The sequence below is a fragment of the Onychomys torridus genome, chromosome 11, assembly GCF_903995425.1.
Source record: "Onychomys torridus chromosome 11, mOncTor1.1, whole genome shotgun sequence".
NCBI classification, from domain to species: Eukaryota; Metazoa; Chordata; class Mammalia; order Rodentia; family Cricetidae; genus Onychomys; species Onychomys torridus.
In genome coordinates this window covers 7,639,500-7,657,603 of record NC_050453.1, presented here as the reverse complement: position 1 = coordinate 7,657,603, position 18,104 = coordinate 7,639,500, and the positions used below count along the sequence as shown (strand labels likewise).

The following is an 18,104-nucleotide window of genomic DNA, read 5'->3' as shown; positions in this document are numbered from 1 at the left end:
AGAACTCATATTCACACAAGCAAGCACATCACACATATGTACACTAATATATATATATATATATATACTGCTCTTTTAGAGAGTTCATGGCATCACTTTGAGCAGTTGAGTCTAGTCAAGTGTCTCAGAAGCATGAGGCAGAAGAAAGATGTTCATGGGAAGGGGTTGATGATAGTAGCGTTGAAGGTTTATTGGACAGCTAAAACATGTTGCCCATGTAGACGTAGTATTCACTATACAAGAGGTTATGGAGATAAGGAAAGGGTGGGGTCTATGCACCCACGTGATGTGTGGAGACCTGGTGGTCTTAGATCCAGGGCACCATGCTATCTAGTCACTAGAAAAACTGAAGACAACAGTTAAAGTCTAAGGGCAACATTATTTCTATTTTCCTTTTTCTTTTTTAGTAATACAAGGGACAAGAGCAGCATCAATGAGAAGCAAACAAATAGTTCACTTTCTCCTTGGCTGAATTAACTGTGTCCATGTTCCCCTCTAGACCTGGTCCAGACAGTCAGAGAAAGGCCTTTTAACACTGTATTACAGCCCTTGTCACTAAAATAGTCTATGCATACTTCTGTGTGTGACTTCAGAGGCTTTGTTCGGAAACAATGGCTTTAGCCCTGACAGTGTCTTCAGGGAGGCATTCTATTCTCTGTGTGCAGAAGGGAGAAAGACAGCTTTGAGGTTGGGCCATCGACATTCATTCATGAAGTGGGAGAGTGAGAGGATGGCGGCACCACATGATAGATGCCACAGGAAAACTTCCCATGGCTTTTGCAATTCATCACCTCCAGCCACATGTATGAAACCTCATGTAACTTCACATGCATGATGCAAGCAGCCTGCGAACATGACCTAAACTGTGGCCCAGGCTATAGACTCCTGACATGAGGTAAATCGTCACATTCAGAGGGACTGGAAGGCTTTCTCGGGTTACCCTGCAGACAGACAGACCTCTCAACGAGACAAGCAGGGAGAGCCATGGAGCACCTGTGTGGTTGCCTGGGACAGAAAACTCCCACCAAGCTTTCTAAAAAAATATGCAAGCCATCTCAGTCCTAATGTCAGAAAGGTTATGCTTTGGTTCAAATCTTGGTTATCCTACTCTGAAGCAAGGAAACTTACAGGATAAATGCATTCATCTTTAAATTGTGCCTCAATATGCTTTTGTTAGAGTTGACAATACTTGATGTTTCTTGAACTGGTTCATAGCTTTTCTAGGAGAAGTTTCAAACCAAAACCAAGTTATATCTATGTGCAAAATGCTTGAATCACATTGTGAGTTTATCTGCTTTGTAAACCCATTAAATTCCTACATCTTGAACCAAAAACAGTGGAGTGTTATTTTACTACATTTTAGAAAAAAATATGTATTTTAAGGGAATTTTTCTTTTATTGGTTGGGGTTCCTTTATTGAGTTTTGTTTTGTGGTTTGGTTTTGGTTTGTTTGGTGTCTTTTTGAGGCAGAGTCTCACTATGTAGCCTTGCCTGGACTGGAACTTACTTTGTAGACAAGGCTAGTATTGAACTGACAGAGATTTATCTTACCTCTACCTCCCAAGTGCTGGGATTAAAGGCATGAGCCACCAGGACCAGCCTTTATTGAGCTTTTTACCCTAATTGAAAGTTGGATTTTTCTTTCTAAAATTTAGATATCTAAGTGGTCAGCTTGGGATCAGGTTAAGTCCCTTAGTAACCTTACTGAGCATTAAAATGGATGGCCATGATAACCCAGACATAATAGGAAATATACATTTTAATAGCCAACTGAAGGATAATTTATGAAAACAATAAAGTTCTGACTTTTCTCCCAAGGTTACTTCTTTAGTTCTTTTTCCAGAACATCAAATATCAGCTTATTTCAAAAAGATAGAAAGAGAAAGAAAGGAAGGAAGAAAGAAAGAAAGAAAGAAAAAGAGAAAGAAAGAAAGAAAGAAAGAAAGAAAGAAAGAAAGAAAGAAAGAAAGAAAGAAAGAAAGAAAGTGTCCTTGGGGTGCTGTTGCTGCCCCAGCACAGTTCTTAGTGCTCTTTGGGTAATGTGACACCAGGGCAGGTCACTCAGCTATTTGGAATCCAGTTCCAAAGCCAGAAGATGTTGGCAAGTGAAAAATAACTCACTGTGCCACCCTGCTTCATAAAACTTTCTCTGAGGCCACTGGCAAATAACACGAACCTTTCAAGCAAAAGATTTTGTTTTGCAATGTTGAGAATTACAAAAAATAAGCTTGAACAGCTTAACAGTTATGTCAGCGAAAGGAATCTGATCCTTCATCACTGGTGTCTTAATGCTAGAATATGTTTTATGTCGCATTGTGCTCTAACCAATGGACACAGGTCAAGCTCCATCTGTCTAGAAGACTTGTTTTTCTCCAGGCTGAAGTGGTTTTGAATCTTGTGGGAGTACCTATGTGTGGCTTCTACTCACATAGTTGTATTCCTTAAAGATGGTGGAGTTGAGAGATCATAAGAAGGTCTTTGGGGAGCTCCACACCCCCGCCCTGTGCTTCCGATCTGGAAATTGCCTTTGCGATCCTGCAGTTCTGGTTGACCTGACGGGCTCCATGCAGCTGCACAGGTTTTGCTGTCCTTCTGACTGTTTTGCCCACTGTGAGCAGCAATGGCTGTTTTAGAATTCAAGTGCACCACCATGGAGCTGCTGCTCTTCAGCTCTGTGTAGGTCCTTTTCCTCCATATTTCTTGAGCCTGTCTGTGACCTGCCTGGCTTCTACAGGCAATGCCATTTCTGATCTGCCATCTTTACAGAGCCATCGTCAGTTGATGACAGTGCAATTGTTTGGGAATAAAGTGCTAGCCTCAGAAGCTGTGAGAAAGTACATGGCCACCTTGTCCTGTGAGCCTGGAACTCAGACCCTCTGTTAAGGGCACTACATATGTAACACACTTCTTAAGGCCTGAAATTTACATTCTTAAACCAATTAGCTTTCAAAACACAAGTTTAGAAATAAATAGTAATTTATCACATCTTAAGAAAATGCTGCAGTATATAAATATAGCTATCTAAATCATCCAACTCTTGATATTTTTTCCTTTGTTGCTAATTTTTCTTTTTGTGTAGCCCAGGCTGACCTCAAACTTGCTCAGTGTTGGCCCTGAACTCCTGATCCTCCTCCTCCCAAGTACTAGAATTACAGGCATGTGCTTCTGTGCCTGACTTACCCAGTGGCATTTCTTGAAAATATTTTCTGTATGTTTCATTAACTGTTTTCCTTGTATAGCAGAAGGAAGCTTTTAAACACAAGACATGAGCATCATGAAATAAAGACGTATATTATTTTTCTGTAGCAGGAAAATTTTAAATGCCTACTCCAACATAGTTATCAGCATCTCCCAGTTACAAAATTTTGACAAATTCTGACTTTAGATATATATTTCACACACCATTAGAATACATTAGAATATATTATAAATCCCCTGAGGGCAGGGCTCTTTGCCTTGTTCTACATATTTTACTTATTAGGTAACTGTGTGCACATGCTATGACAAAGATAATAAGGCACTAAATTAGCAATGTGCCTGATTTTAATTTTCCAATTGAATTTCTTTACATATGGCTATAAGCATATGTATATTTATGCTAAAAATTATTGTGCATTTTTATTATACTAGTAAAGTGAATAGAATAAAACAGTATCATTTTCTTATTTATTTAGACTTTTTAAAAAATCATAATATTTGAAATAATGGTGTTTTGGTTCATTTGATAAAAATGTATATTTATAAAAATGTTTGTAACAAAGTAGAATTGATAAATCAAGGCTGATTTTTTTTTTTCAGTCCATCCCAAAACTTAGGACACAATAAGCAGATGTACCTGATGAACCTGGGAAGAAGTGCAGGATGAGAGAAAGAAGGGAAAGAGGGGGCTAACGGGGAGAGGGAGGGAGGGAGGGAAGGTTAGGAAAGGGAGCTTAGATGGGTGGACTCACGGATGGATGGAGTCACGGAAAGATGGGTGAATGGGTAGACGGAACTATGAATGGATGGATGGACGAGCAGATAAAAAGATGAATAAGTAATTGTAGCTGGGACATGACAGAAAATCTATCGTTGGCTTTTTAAGACTAAGCAGATATTTTGAGTCGTATTATGTAAAACATAGTCCCAACCGAAGTATTTGTTGTTCAAAATTTAGGTTTTAGAGATTAAGTAGTTCATACATTTGTATGCTGGCCTCTTTCTGCCTAGCTCTTATCACTATCATAACTCACTTTACTCCTTTTCTGTTAGCTTTTCACAAGTTTAAACATCTGAGAAATGTATGTATTACAGAAATGTGCTCAATGAAAGAAAACTGCAGGTCTTCCATAATCATTTGAAATCACACAGGAAACAAAAGTAAGTAGCTGACCCCTTTCCCAGGGTTAAAGGACATTGGCAGGTGCCTGTAATGTATACTAGTAAAAAGATGCACATATTTGTAGAATAAAGTGTGAGCCAATGCTAATGACAGCATATTGGTTGGAGTGATGGCACTAACTCTCAGGCCACTTCTTGTCCTTATGCAGGTAAGATTCCCTATGGAATTACAAAAAATGAAGCCTGTCAGTACTGAGGCATGCTCTTGAGCCAATTCTGATAATTTTCTTCTTTCTTTAGACCACCAGATAATGTCTCAGTAACTGGGGTCCACTTAGCTGTCAACCCACCAGCTGAAGTCAGGGTTTTCCTACTGCCTAGTGGTCTTGTTTTTCTCATTCTGTACCCTTCACTACATCAGCATCTCCAGTGGCTTATATCCTAAGCACTGTTTTACCTGCCACTGAACCTCCCTTAGCTTCCTTTGTCCATCCCCAATCCATTTCTCATCCATGATTGGTACCTCTCTTTTCTGCTTTCTAAAAGCAGGCTCATCTTCATGGGCTTCTACTTGCTGTTATCTCTCTGCCCTCCTTCTTAATGGTCCTATGATGTTATCTACCCATCAGCTCTCTGGGGGAGAGAGCCAAGAAAAATAATTTCCAATCGACCTCATATCTTTATTTAATTTGTGCTTTTTAAAATGTTTATCATCCCTCCCACACGGCAAAGCTAACGGGTCCAAACTTTCACCTCTGTTACTGAAGGTCTATTGAAAGATGCTGGAACCTGTTCCTTTGCTTCCATTTTGATTCTGTCCCTTCTTTCCATACATAGCCACACTGCTAGTCAGCTGCAGTCGGCACTATGGCTCCCTATACCAAAATGTATCCATAGCTTGACTGGTGTTCAGCACTCCAGGTTGACTCTTACAGGGCTCAATTGTGTGTGTTGGAGATTATTCTGCTCCCAGGCTCAAAAAGATCCAAATGATGCTGAATTAGGTCCTTTTCCTTCACTGTGACATCGATCTGACATCAACTTGAAGGAAGAAGGACATACTTTGACTATTGGTGGGAAGGGTGTGAGAGAATTTTTGGTGGCAGTTGCATATGGCAGAGGCTCTTCACAGTATAACTGATCAGGAAGTAGACAGTGAAGCTAGAACTTCAGATGGACTATAACTTTCAAAAGCCCACCTCTAGCAGCCTATATCCTGCAGTGTGGCCCTGCCTCCTACAGGTGCTACAGCCTGACAAAACAGTGCCACAGGGGAGGGCATCAGTATTCAAAGCATGAGCCTGTGGGAAAAGGGAAACAGTTTAGGTTCAAACCCTAACATATGCCCATATTTTTTAGAGCTAGGAATTGAGGTCTTTTGTGGGTTTTGTAATCCTATGTGAGACACTAACTCTCTGAGGCTAATCTTCTTCTGTATTGAATTTATTGATATGGGTGTTTCACAGGTTAACAATAGACAGTTAATAAATAAGATAGAAGGCATTTTTTAAAAATTTTCATTTGTTTATTTGTTTATTTGGTCTCACTCCATAGCCCATTCTGGACTTCAACTCAGCAATCTTCCTCAGCCTCCCAAGTACTGGGATGATTGACATAAGACACCATGCTGGCTCAAATACATTTTAAAAGGAGTTTGCATGATGATATTAGGGCATCACTCAGTCACTTGAAGAAATGTCAAGCCAACTTTTTCTCCATGGTAGACAGGTACTACAGAGGCAATAAGGAAATTATTTGTTCTTTTGAGCAAACTATTCCTGCATGTGATAGTAGATTCTATACTCAATAGCCATGGCCTGGTTGTGGTCACAAAACATTTCCCAGAAAACTTGCACCTGGAAAATGGAGTTATGGCAGCTTCCTCACAGGATTTTAGTGAGGAATGAAGGCAACCTGGCTAAATGTCTAGCACATCTAGTACAACATAGGCTGTTTATAATTATAGATTTAAAAACAAACAAACATTACAGGAATGGTTCTTTGTGAAGGCTTCATTGACTTTTACTTTTATTTAAAAAATTTTATTGTAACCCATGATAGCAGGAGTAGATCCCTATTGGTTTCCAGTCTTCTTATAGAAAAACTGACTTGTGAACTACATATATTTGTCACTTTTTAATCCTATTTTAAAATCTTCTTTGAGATCTGCTCTGGTTCTGTAGATCAGGCTGGCCTGGAATTCATTACGTATGACCTAAACCCATGGCAGTTCTCTTGCCTCAGCTTCCCTAGGTGTTGGGATTACAGATACGAGCCACCACAACCTGCTACTTTGAACTTTTTTTAAAAACATACATTTTACATGCATTTTGCCTGCATGTATGTCTACTACGTGCCTGCCTGCTGCCCAAGAAGAGGATGTTGGATCCCTTGTTTTTGCAGGTGCTTGTGGACCACCACGTGAGTGAGAGGAACTAGACCCAGGTCCTCTTGAAGAACAGCCAATGCTCTTAACCACTATGTCTCCAGTCCCCCACATTTTAAAAAATAGATCCACAATTCCCTTGCTTGTCATAACCCCAGACTTCAGTTTTGAAAACCAATTAAACTCTTCTAAAGAGAAAGCCTATCTAGAGAAGGAAACCATAAAGGACTGTCTTGAGGCATTGACAATGTCCCCTAGTCACAGGCATGTGTCCTCTCTCTACCTCAGCTATCAGCTGTGCATTACAAAAGTTAGTATCTGTATAAGTAAATTGTGCTGGTGGCAATCAAAGGCTTATTTCTATTTTTCCACCCTGAGATATCCTGAAAAATCACAGACATCATGGAGCTAGAGCTGACAAAAACCCACTATCTTGTTATTCAAATAACTTTAAACTCGTTGTTACCATATGACAAACACTGCAGATGATTAGATTGTGGCCACCTATCTGGGTGGCATTTCAGACGGCAGCCGAGAAATGTTCCCACTTCTAGAAAGGACATGTATGAAAATGTTAGCAGGAGTCCAGTTCTGCATGCTGTCATTATATTTAACATTATCTTTATAATTAAGAACACCCCCCACCCCACCCTGCCAAGCCTGTCTTTGTTTTCAGAGAAGATGTCTTTGAAATTTTGGTCAGTCCTCTGTCACTCCTTTGTGAATTTTCTCCTCTCTTTTTTTAGAAGCCAATGTGACTTCTAAGACATGCAGAATGAGGGAAGAAGGGGGGGGGGAGTGCTAAGAAAGACAGTTTGTTGAGTCAGCAGGATAAGAAGAAGCAAACACAGCCTCTCCAGCCAGACTCTCCCCTTGATATGACCTTGGACTCATGCCTTTCCTCCTGCTGAGCCTCCTTCTTGGTGTCTTTGCATCTTAGGATAAGGGAATGCACTGATGGCTCCCTGTTCTGAAGTTCAATGGTTCCAAGTGATGAGAGCCTTGTTGAGGTTGATGGAAAAGGGAAGAGAAATTGGTATAGATCAGAAAAGCAATTATGTAATAATCACAATCAATGCAGACCATCTAAGCTAACCCAATCATGACTAGAGAACACTGGATCTATAGCCTAAGGTATTCCGTCTGAGTCATGTCTGATCCAACAGAATGGAGAAGTTGAGGTCACTGATGGATAGAAGAGACTGTCTTTATATATGGGATAAATGCTACCGGTGGGTGGGGCCCCAGTGTAATTTCTATTAGAAGTTAAGAACTTCCTGCTGCTGCTCAATGAAGCACTCATAGCCAGGCCATCAAATCTCAGTATGTTTTCCCAAAAGGCAGATAAAAGTTGTCAAAGTGTTAAGAGGTTGACACTGCAAACAGTGCTGCTGTCCCCAAGAAGCTCAGTGTGGCACTGGGGAGGCACCAGGACATGAACAAGCAACTCTCTTCATATGATTATTGGTTTTGAAGTCTCAGTAACCCCAGCTCCAGATGTGGAGTGTCATAAAGAAAAAGAAAGAAATGGGCTTTTTTGTAAGAAGAATCATGAAGGGGCTGGAGAGATGGCCCAGTGGTTAAGGGCACTGGCTGCTGTGGAAGAGGAAGAGGACCCAGGTTCAGTTATGACCACCCATATGATGGCTCACAACTATCTGTAACTCCAGGTCTGGGAGTCTGATACCCTCTTCTGGCTTCCACCAGCACACACACATACAAAAGCACACACACATATGCACACACACCTGCAAACACACACAGTTTGCAAACATACATACATGCAGGCAAACACTCACACCCAAAAAATAGAAATAAATCTCAAAAGAAATAGTTTTAAGAAGAGTACTTAAGAGGCAGGCAAGGTTTCCATCTATTGTCTGTACATGTTTCACAATTACACTCCCACATAATGCCCACCCTCAACTCCCTGTATTATAACTGTGCTCTCTTGAGTGTCTGACTTGTAGAGAGTCATAAGCTTTATCCTTGTGGTAAGCTGAGAATGTATTGAGAGAAACAGAAACAGAAACACAGACAGACAGATAGACATGGTATTTACCTTAGGTACTAACAGAGTCTGTGCCCCATGTGAAAAGATGCTGTGTCCCATGTCTCTGCATCCTCTCCCGGGGCCCATGTCATTCTTTTGGCCCCTCTCATTAGAGTTCCTCTGATGATTTGTTTTAAGGTTTTTCTCTCATTCCCCTCACCCTGCATTTTGCTGCTCGGTTAGAAATTCCAAATAACCTGGACTTGGTAAACAGAAAACATTTAAAATTATCATTACCATTGCAATAGAAAGCAAGAAATTTCAAATATTAAAGCCGTGTGTGTGTGTGTGTGTGTGTGTGTGTGTGTGTCTGTGTGTTTGTCTTTGAAACAGTCTCATTCTGTAGCTCAGCGAGCCTTGAACTCACTATGTAACCTAGGCTGTCCTCAATCCTTCTCTCTCTATCTCCTGAGTACTACATGACAAGTAAGAGTCACCACATCCAGTTATGTTTGTTTTTTCTTAGTGATTTATTGAAATCGTTGTACTCCCTGTGAGAACTGAAAGTATTAATTCCCTGTACACCTTTTAAAATTAAAATATCACATGATAGTTCATTCAATGCATTTAGAAGAGAAACCAAAATAAGAAAAATGAGCCAAACTAATTTTCTCACAAGACCTATTTGCTAACCCAAATGGTTCCCAATGCAACTGTGTCCTTTCCAGTTTCAGCTAGTCCACTTCAACTACCCTTCAGTCTGTAAGTGATGAGAGCTGATCGCTGGGACATGGTCTGTCTGCAGGGGTTCTTCTTGGAGTAATACCAAAAGAACTCAATGCCTGCTGGTCATGCTGTCCGAATGACTACTCAGGGACTCCCTGGATATAGCCACGAGCTACATGGGCCATTCTGTTTCTACATTGGAGAGAACACTTAGGGGCTGGTGAGTTAGACTGTAGATCTAAGAATGATTGGAAACGGTGTTACTACAGAGCATTAGTCCCTCCCTCTCTTCCTCCCTTTATTGCTTTCCACCCCCTCTCCTTTCTCCCATCCTTTCTCACCCTCCTTCCCCTTCCTCCTTCTGTCTTTATTTCCCTTCTTTCTCCCCATGCTTTTTCTCTCTTTCTCCATTTCCCTGCCCTCCTCCCTCCTTTCCTTTTCATCCCCTCCCTCCTTTCCTTTTCATCCCCTCCCTCCTTTCCTTTTCATCCCCTCCCTCCCTTTCCTTTTCATCCTCTCCTCTGTCCCCTCCTCCTTCCTTATTGCATTGCTGCAGATCAAACCCAGTGCCTAGGACATACTAAGTAAACATTCTTCCCATAAACTAAATCCCCACCACCAAACTGGTAACTTGTTCTTAATAGCTGCAGAGACGGGCAGTCTACATAGCCCACTCCCACCCAGCTTCAATTTGCAGAATTCTGAGGAAGGAAGGGGGTGGTCATTGATCTCTTAGCATTCTAACTACCACCTAGAGTGTTACTAGGAGAGTTAATAGAACATTGGGTCTACAGCGTTCAGTAGGATGCCACTGTGACTGTTGCCTTTTCAACCAAAGATTCTGTCATTGTGGTACTCAGTCAGACAGCGAGGTGCTGCATGTATGCCTGGTTTGGGTGAGTGCTGCAAGGCATGGCACTCCCTGAAAAGTGTGCAATGCATTGAAAGCTGGGCAGCTCCAAGCTGTAAAATTTAAGTTCATAGCCTACTACACAGCAGCTGGAAGGAGGGATGATGTGTCAGTGCTTACCATGGGTTTCCTGTACTTGACAAGTATTAAGATATTTCACAGTGGGGTTATCAGTAAGCCTGTACCCAAAGTACCAGCTTTGGGGGATTGAGCATACAGGTAAAAGATCATTGTTGCTACTTTGTCAAAATATTTTTTATTACATAGTTTTGAAGTATTTTTCCTGTTGTTCTAGATAGTAAGTACTGGCAGAAGAAACAAAAACAAAATTAATTCAAGCTCACCTAATCTACTTACTTATTTGTTGCTCTGCTTTAAGATACTGTGTAGCTATTTCCATAAAAATATGATTGTAGACCATTTATTCACACAACAAATATTTACTCAAAGTTAATAACTGTATTTCTAAGATTTTTCTGTTATTTTGCTTCCTGGCTTCTACCATTGAGCTTTCAAAGTTTTGTCTAATTGTAATGGCCCAGTGACTAAAGAGAGACTTTTAATCATACAAATCCAGATGTGAGCTTGGAAGACCAAGTTTGTACATGGGAAATGCCAACTGCTGAGAAGAAAGCAATGGGGTTTAAGGAGTGGGAAGCACTTGTTCTCACTTTAGTGAGCAGGGAAGAATTGTTATGTTAGTGCAGTGAGTGGCAGGGAGCCAATCTCAGGACATGGTGATAGTAGGGAGCCAATCTCAGAACACGCTCTTCCCAGACCTGTTCTTTCTTTCTTGAACCCTAATGTTCTTTCCAAGCAAGGGCTTGAGGTGGACTTGGGGAAAAGAAGTAATAGTTCTGAAGCTGCTCATTGAGCTGTATCATGGAAGAAGACTCAAAGGATCCTGCAAAACCTTCAAAAGAATTGTTGTATGTCTGGTAGTTATGCCTTGATCTCTGTCTCCTGGCTCATACACTCTCAAAAGTATAATGTATCAATAAATCATTTCTGACCACCTCAAAATGCCTAGCAGGGTCCCTGTCCTACTGGTAGGGACCAAGGACTGTCAAATTGAATTGAATCTGTATCTTGACAAAATACCAATTTCCCTGGTAAACTTGTAGAGCATACATGTATATGGCATGTCTTCTGATCCTTCTATTGAATAAAGTTTGCCTTTACCTTCTGTTGAACACTTTCAAATCCACCAAAATGTCCCTATCTTCTCAGTCCTAATGGTAGAAGAGCAAAAATTGCAGGCCATCAAACTCAGTGAACATCACACGAGAATCTCTACATGTATTAATGTGTGTCCATTCTATTTCAATAAACTTGTTTTCATGTTTTTGATTATTATGAGTATAAGATAACTTAAGGCATCCATCCATCCATCCATCCATCTATCCATCCATCCATCCATCCATCCATCCATCCATCTGCCTGCCATCATTCCAGGCAGTACCCACCTCTCTACAAGACACTGCTTCTCATTCTTGGGAGACAGCCATGGAAAAGGGAGTAATCACTCAACTCTCCTGGTGCTTACAGTATGAGGGGACACTTACCCACACTCTGTAAATTTGAAAAACCCTGAATGCTGTGAAAACCTATTAGAGTGACACCCCATTTAAGTTATGGTGAATGGGTTATAGGCCTGGAGAAGTGATATTTGATCTGGGAACCAAAGGTAGGTTGATTAGGAAATAGACAGATAGGAGGAGTAGTGACAGCCTTCACTCAGAGAACTAAGGGGTGTTCAGAGGTAAAGGCTAGCTGAGCATTGCTCCAGGAGAAAGGAGAGGTAAATGAATGAGATATGTCCTTCTGATTCTCTCTAACCAATTGTCACAGTGATTAAAAGTTGTCCCATTAGTACAGTAGTTACATTAGTAGACAAATATTAGTTTAGTTGATAACTAGCCTCATCATGGGAATGTAACTACTATTCAATATTTTCTGGTTGATCAACTGAGTGAGTGGCTACTCCATACAGTGTAGTGAGCAGTATCTTCTGCTTGGTGTTAGGGGGTTATAAATGTCAAACATAAAGTCAGCAGAAAGACAGTGGTAGGGAGAGGAACTACCGAGTTTGGTATGGTACAGTGCCACAGCTTACACCCAAAGGATTTCCCCTGTGGGACCCACTAGAGAAGTTGGCCTTAGCACCTTTTCCCCATTACTCTCTAGTGGTGAAATTCCGAAGTTCACTGGTTCTATCTGGGAAGTGACCCTTATGATCTGGATCTGAGTACCAAAATGTAGCTATTTGCCTCAGGACTCCAGCCTAGGACCCCAGTTGTGTTTCTTTCTGAAAATCCAGTGTATGTTATCTGACAGAGGTGCAAGCATTCCCAAGCTAGAATTTCCTGGATGTTCTAGGATGTGTGATTATTATAGTACGGCTTTTGAACTTGGTAGGATAACACATTCTAAAAGAGACCCTGGCTAAGAATATATGTGTTTAAAGATAGTTAGTCCTTGTTTCAGAAGACAGGTCTGCCTTGGGCTATCAGTACCACTGCTAGTATCTTAATTCACCTCTCTAAGCCTCTGTTACTTTATCTGGAAATGGGGATAACAATAACATCACTTTGGCCATTATTTGACTGATTCAGTGGGGGGAAATTAATATGTTATAAAGGCTTAGGACAATGCATGACAAAATGAATACTAAATAATGATATAATCATTGTAACCCTAACAGCTGAGCCTAACCTGTCGTGGATAAGTCAAATCTGCTCTGGGTGTTTCTCCCCTGAAGTCTTCGGCTTTCTAGGCACCCATCATCGCCTGCTCTGGCAATGTGTTTCTGCTCACCGTCTAGCCATTTATCAGACAGGATTCCCAAACTCGCTGATTAGGCTGCCTTGCAGGCGCCAACCTGTAAAAGAACTTGACTTGGTTGAGGAAATATTTGTAAAATAGTACAGCCAATAAGTGAGTATACTGTAGGCTTTGAATCACTTTCAAAGAAAAAAAGAGAGAGAGAGAGAGAGCTTGCCCAGGGGTTAAAAATAAAAGCAATTCTGGACACACAATGTTAACTGCATTTGGTTTAGTATTTGGAGAAAGAAATCCCTGCTCTGAACAGAGCAGAGATAAGCGCCTGGACTTGCAATAGATTACTAGGCCTGCAACAGTGAGAACAAGCTGGTCTAAGGCGCGCCCTGAGTGCCACCACATTTAGATGTAAGATTAACTGCTGCCGAATGGTGCGGCGGCTGTTTGTTTTATGAAACAATCGCTAATGACATTAAACAGACGGAGCCCCTTCCAACATGATTGTTCATTTGTGATAAACTGAGAGAAGCCCACGAGAGATTGAAAAAGAACACTCATAAGTGCTTCATTTTGAGACCCTCACAGCATTCTATTAGAGGTGACAATTAACGGGAATGAATAGGAATCTAATTCAGAGCCCATTTAGACCAAGGGACGAGGTCTGTAGCCACGGACCATTATACATTTGCTTGTGTTATATTTACATTAAGGATCAAGGGATCACAAGTTCATAACCAGTTATCCAAGGAGGCTTTTTCATTCTTTCTTCTGTCTTCCTGTATTCATTTTTTTATAAATGTTGTGCATTTGTACATGTCTCCTACCCTCCAAGTTCTGGCTGTCTATTGTGGGTAGTAAGTATTAGCTGTATTAAAGAGTGATATCTATTAGCTCAATTAGACATTCGACATGCACTTTTTAATGCATTTGAAGCCTGATTTGATTTGGGTCCAGTCATTTAAAATGAAGAGAGCAGAGCGCTGCACCAAGCTGCAGAGATATCTGTGGCTCTGAAGTCTTAATTACAAATTCAGATAAGGATTACACAGGACTGTATCTCCCTAAACCACAGGTATTTGCTAATAGCTGAGAGGGAAAGGTTGAGATTCTGTATTTACTAATTCATGTTTTTGCCTTTGCATTTTTATTGAGCTTTAATATTTTGGTTGGAGACAACACCATTTGAGCCAGAGTTGATCATGTGCAGGGTAAAATTTCAAACAAGCCTCCCTCACATTTTCATTATTTCAGTCTAGCTAAAAATTGAAATAGTGTTTATTTTTTTTTGTGAAATTGTCAAAGGCCATGTTGCAGCATTAAGCTTTTGTTTTATACACAAAGAAATATATTAATGAAAAGTGTTTTAAGTGCTGATTATTGAGATGGTTTGTTTTGAAACACAGCCCCTTTCATAGCAGTTCACACTTCATTGTGCTCCATGAAAGACATTCTAAGTAGGGGTTGTCAGTCTCCCATCAGAAGTAGAGTAGTGCTGGGGAATGGAGCCATTTAGAGTGTCACTCAAGCAGGACTAATCTAGAGTAGATATCTTATAAATAACCAGGAACGGAGAGAAAACAAATCATCCTTCCCCCTACCGGAGCTGATAGAATGAGTGCAGAGAAGAAAGAAATCTTGATAATAAAGATTTAGAGTTAGAATTAGTTAAGTGCTGTGAGTAGGGAGTGTCATGCCAAGTTGCAGTGAGAACATTTAGAGAGGAGTTTGGGAATACCATGCTGTGGAGAGTCCCAGATGGGTATCCCACAAATTGATCCATAACAAGAAATGGATTCCTGATCACCCTCTTCAATCTGTCCTCTAACACTTGCTTCCTTTTGGACCCTGACGGATGCTCCATGTTGATAATGACCATTTTTAGCATGTGAAGGGATGGTAGGTTATAAGGGGCATGCCTGGAGCGGGCTCTATTTTCAGCCTGATGCTCTTGCTGACTTTATCTCCTTCTGTAGGCTCTAAGGTTGATGTTGGCTTCTTCAGCCCTGGCATGTGCCTCTGCTTGGAACTCTCCCCACAGTTCCTAGCTTGACTTTTAAAGTAGCCTGAAGCAACTCTTCCTTGGGTTCTAGGAGTGTTTAGCTACTCCCAAGAGCTGTTTGTGTTCAAGACAGGGGAAGAACCTAAGTGTTTGGACTTCTGGGAAGTCAGTTCTTGTTGAGTTTTCTGAGCTTCCAATTGGTGGTCACAGGAAGGTGGGTGCCTAGGGATGCCTCCCTAGTTAAAAACCATCTCTGTTCTTTTATCCTAGTCACTCTCTTATTCAAGTATTTCCTGGGCTTTTGTACCTGTGTACCATCCAGCTAACATAGCATTCTGTTTTCCTAGAGCACGGAGAAGAAGATATTCTTCTTTAAATATCCCCTCCACTTCAGCCGCGACAGTGTTGCAGGAGAAGAGAATGGATTTATTGAAAAGCCAGAGCTCCCCATTTTATTGCACCAATTTCCCCACTGCCTGTATGCCAGCTAGAGCAGATGCTATCTACATTTATTTTTCAGATGAGAAAATTAAAGTGTGTAAGCTTTCCTCACTTTTGGCAGTGGGAAGCTACTTTTCTCTGAGGTACAGCAGAGTCCTGGAGATGCTCAGTACCTGAGCCAGAGCACTTCAGGACCCTGGAAAAAGTTGTCTTCAGCTCACTGTTACCTTTCACCAGCCAGGGTTGGACAGCATTTCCAGACTGTTGCTATTTAGTACCAGGTTTAACTGGAATTCTTAGAATCTGCAGGTGCAAACAGCCCCTGGCATAAAAAGGTAGAAACGCTTTTGACTATTGTATATTACAAAACACATTCTTAGTCTGAAAACACACATGATTTCTTGTTGTCTGTCACTGATCATTCATACCTAAGAGGGAAGTTACAATTCTAGAAACATCTATCAAGTATTTTCATCAATCAAGTTCCTGATAGTTTAAGGAACTGAAGATAGGGTGGGGGATTGAAAGCAAGTGATGAGTTGAAGGTCATTCTTCTCTGGCCTGTGGGAACTGGGTGAGATAAATGTAAATAAAATAGAATGTCATGTTCTTCAAAAACTATGTATGTGCTGGTGAATACAATGGAGATTGTACATCTGTCTATTTGATTAATAATCAGAGTACAAAATTCTAGATCAAGGTTTTGTGATATATAACTGACAGAGATGCATCTGTAGTCAAAGTCACTAGGGAAACTGAAGTGGGTGCTCACTTGAGGAATTCAGCTAGGCAACACTAGATGCCTTGTCTAGTAATACAAACAGCAAGAAAAACAAAGTGTGTGATACAGGCCTTGGGTAATTCACTGTCATTTGGTCAACAAAGTATTCTTTTTGTGTAAGTAAACATGTAGTCACTGACTCTTGGGGATCTGAAATCTAGGGTTCTGATATGGTTCTGAAAAAGATAAACTGACTTAAATTCTCAGATTAATTTCATCCTTGCAGGGGCGCCATGCAGCTTGCTGCTTTTCTATAAGGATGCAGATGTAGAAGAGAGTACACTGTGTTCATTGGTGTGCACTTCTGAAAACAGCAAAGTGCAATTTCACTAAGAATATTTTTGTTGGAGCCAGAGGGGGCATACCTGTGTAATGAAGTTGTATTTGCCAGACATGACAGGGCTGGTCATGACAAGGATGATGCCCACATAAGCTCATACTGGCTGTGACTGCCTGTATAAAGCATGCACAAGATGAAATCTGTCAAAATCCCAGCATGGGTCAGAGGGGAACTATCAAGTTCCACCCGTGGCTGAGGAGTTATTGGCAACTGATGACTTTTGAGGAGGGGAATCTATTAGTATGTGGCTCCTAAGAGGCTATCCATGCTCCAATAGATGGCCCTATACCCATGCACATACAGACAACACTAATTGGATTCTGTGGGTTGTTTTTGTTTTTTTAAGTGCATATAATGTGGGGGTAGACTTTATTCAAACATATTATATGTGTGAGTGAATATTAAATAAATATTTTAAAGAAGAGAACATGAACTGGAGAAGGAAAAAGTGGTGGAGGGAGGGAAATGGAAGACCTGGAAGAGAGGGAAGGATTTGCCCCACACTATTATGTGCATATATTAAATTATCAAACCATAATAGAATGATTATGAAAAAATCAGAATATCTTAATGCAGTTGAAGAAGAGAGATGAGCTGAGGTCCAGAATGGCCTGGGGAACATAGTGTATCTCTATACAGACTCCTCCTCTTTGCTGCTCTCTGTAAGTGTGTTTGGGGCACATCTGAGATGCACAGCATGAGGGTTCTCCTATCTTCCATGCTCTGTTGTAATCTTTTGAGGAGGTTCCCTTACATGTTAGTGAACTTGATGTCTCTCTCGTCATCTTGGAATATCTGTTGGATGGATGTATGGCTGCACTCCCATCTGTGTTGATGGTTCTCAACTACCCATTCTAATGGAGTTGAAATAGGACAGGAACACTTGAGAGTGAAATCTACAATCACTGGCAAAGTCCCTGTGATCCATTCCTTCCAAACTCGCCCAGTAGATCTTTTGCCATCTTTAATTCATGACAAAAATGGCTGCAGTAAGTCCTTTCCCTATGGCCTTAGATGCTAAGCAATGTTACTCAAAGTTATTGGTTGACGATGTGTGTAGGTGGCGAGCATTCCAGTGATTTTCTCAAAATCTTCACAACAATGGTTTAGGACTAACTAATTCATTGTTGGTGCTTGAAATTCAGTGGGAGGGGGCCTGTTTGGGGGCCTCCTTGTTGTTGTTTTAAGGAGTTTCTGGTAAACTCAAACTATCTTTTGTAAAAGACCAGACTGACAGGTAGGAGTTGTGCAAGGTCCTGGGGAACTGTGGGTTCCCTGAGGGCCTCTGCCCCTGGAAGAAGGCTTGGGCAGGGTCAAGGTTATATTTCTTCTTACTCTTGTGCTTCTGGGCTATTGAAAGGATTTTCCCCTGTCTCCTTTAAATTGTCTAGCTGAATCCCAGTAAGTTACTTTTCAAAGCTCTGATG

General features: G+C 40.9%; 1 protein-coding gene across 5 annotated transcripts in view; it reads left to right on the top strand.

Annotated features, from left to right (window-relative positions):
* The window catches only part of Esrrg (estrogen related receptor gamma), a 582,336-nt gene that overhangs the window by 306,923 nt on the left and 257,309 nt on the right, over positions 1-18,104 (top strand). The gene's annotated exons all lie outside the window — the stretch shown is intronic.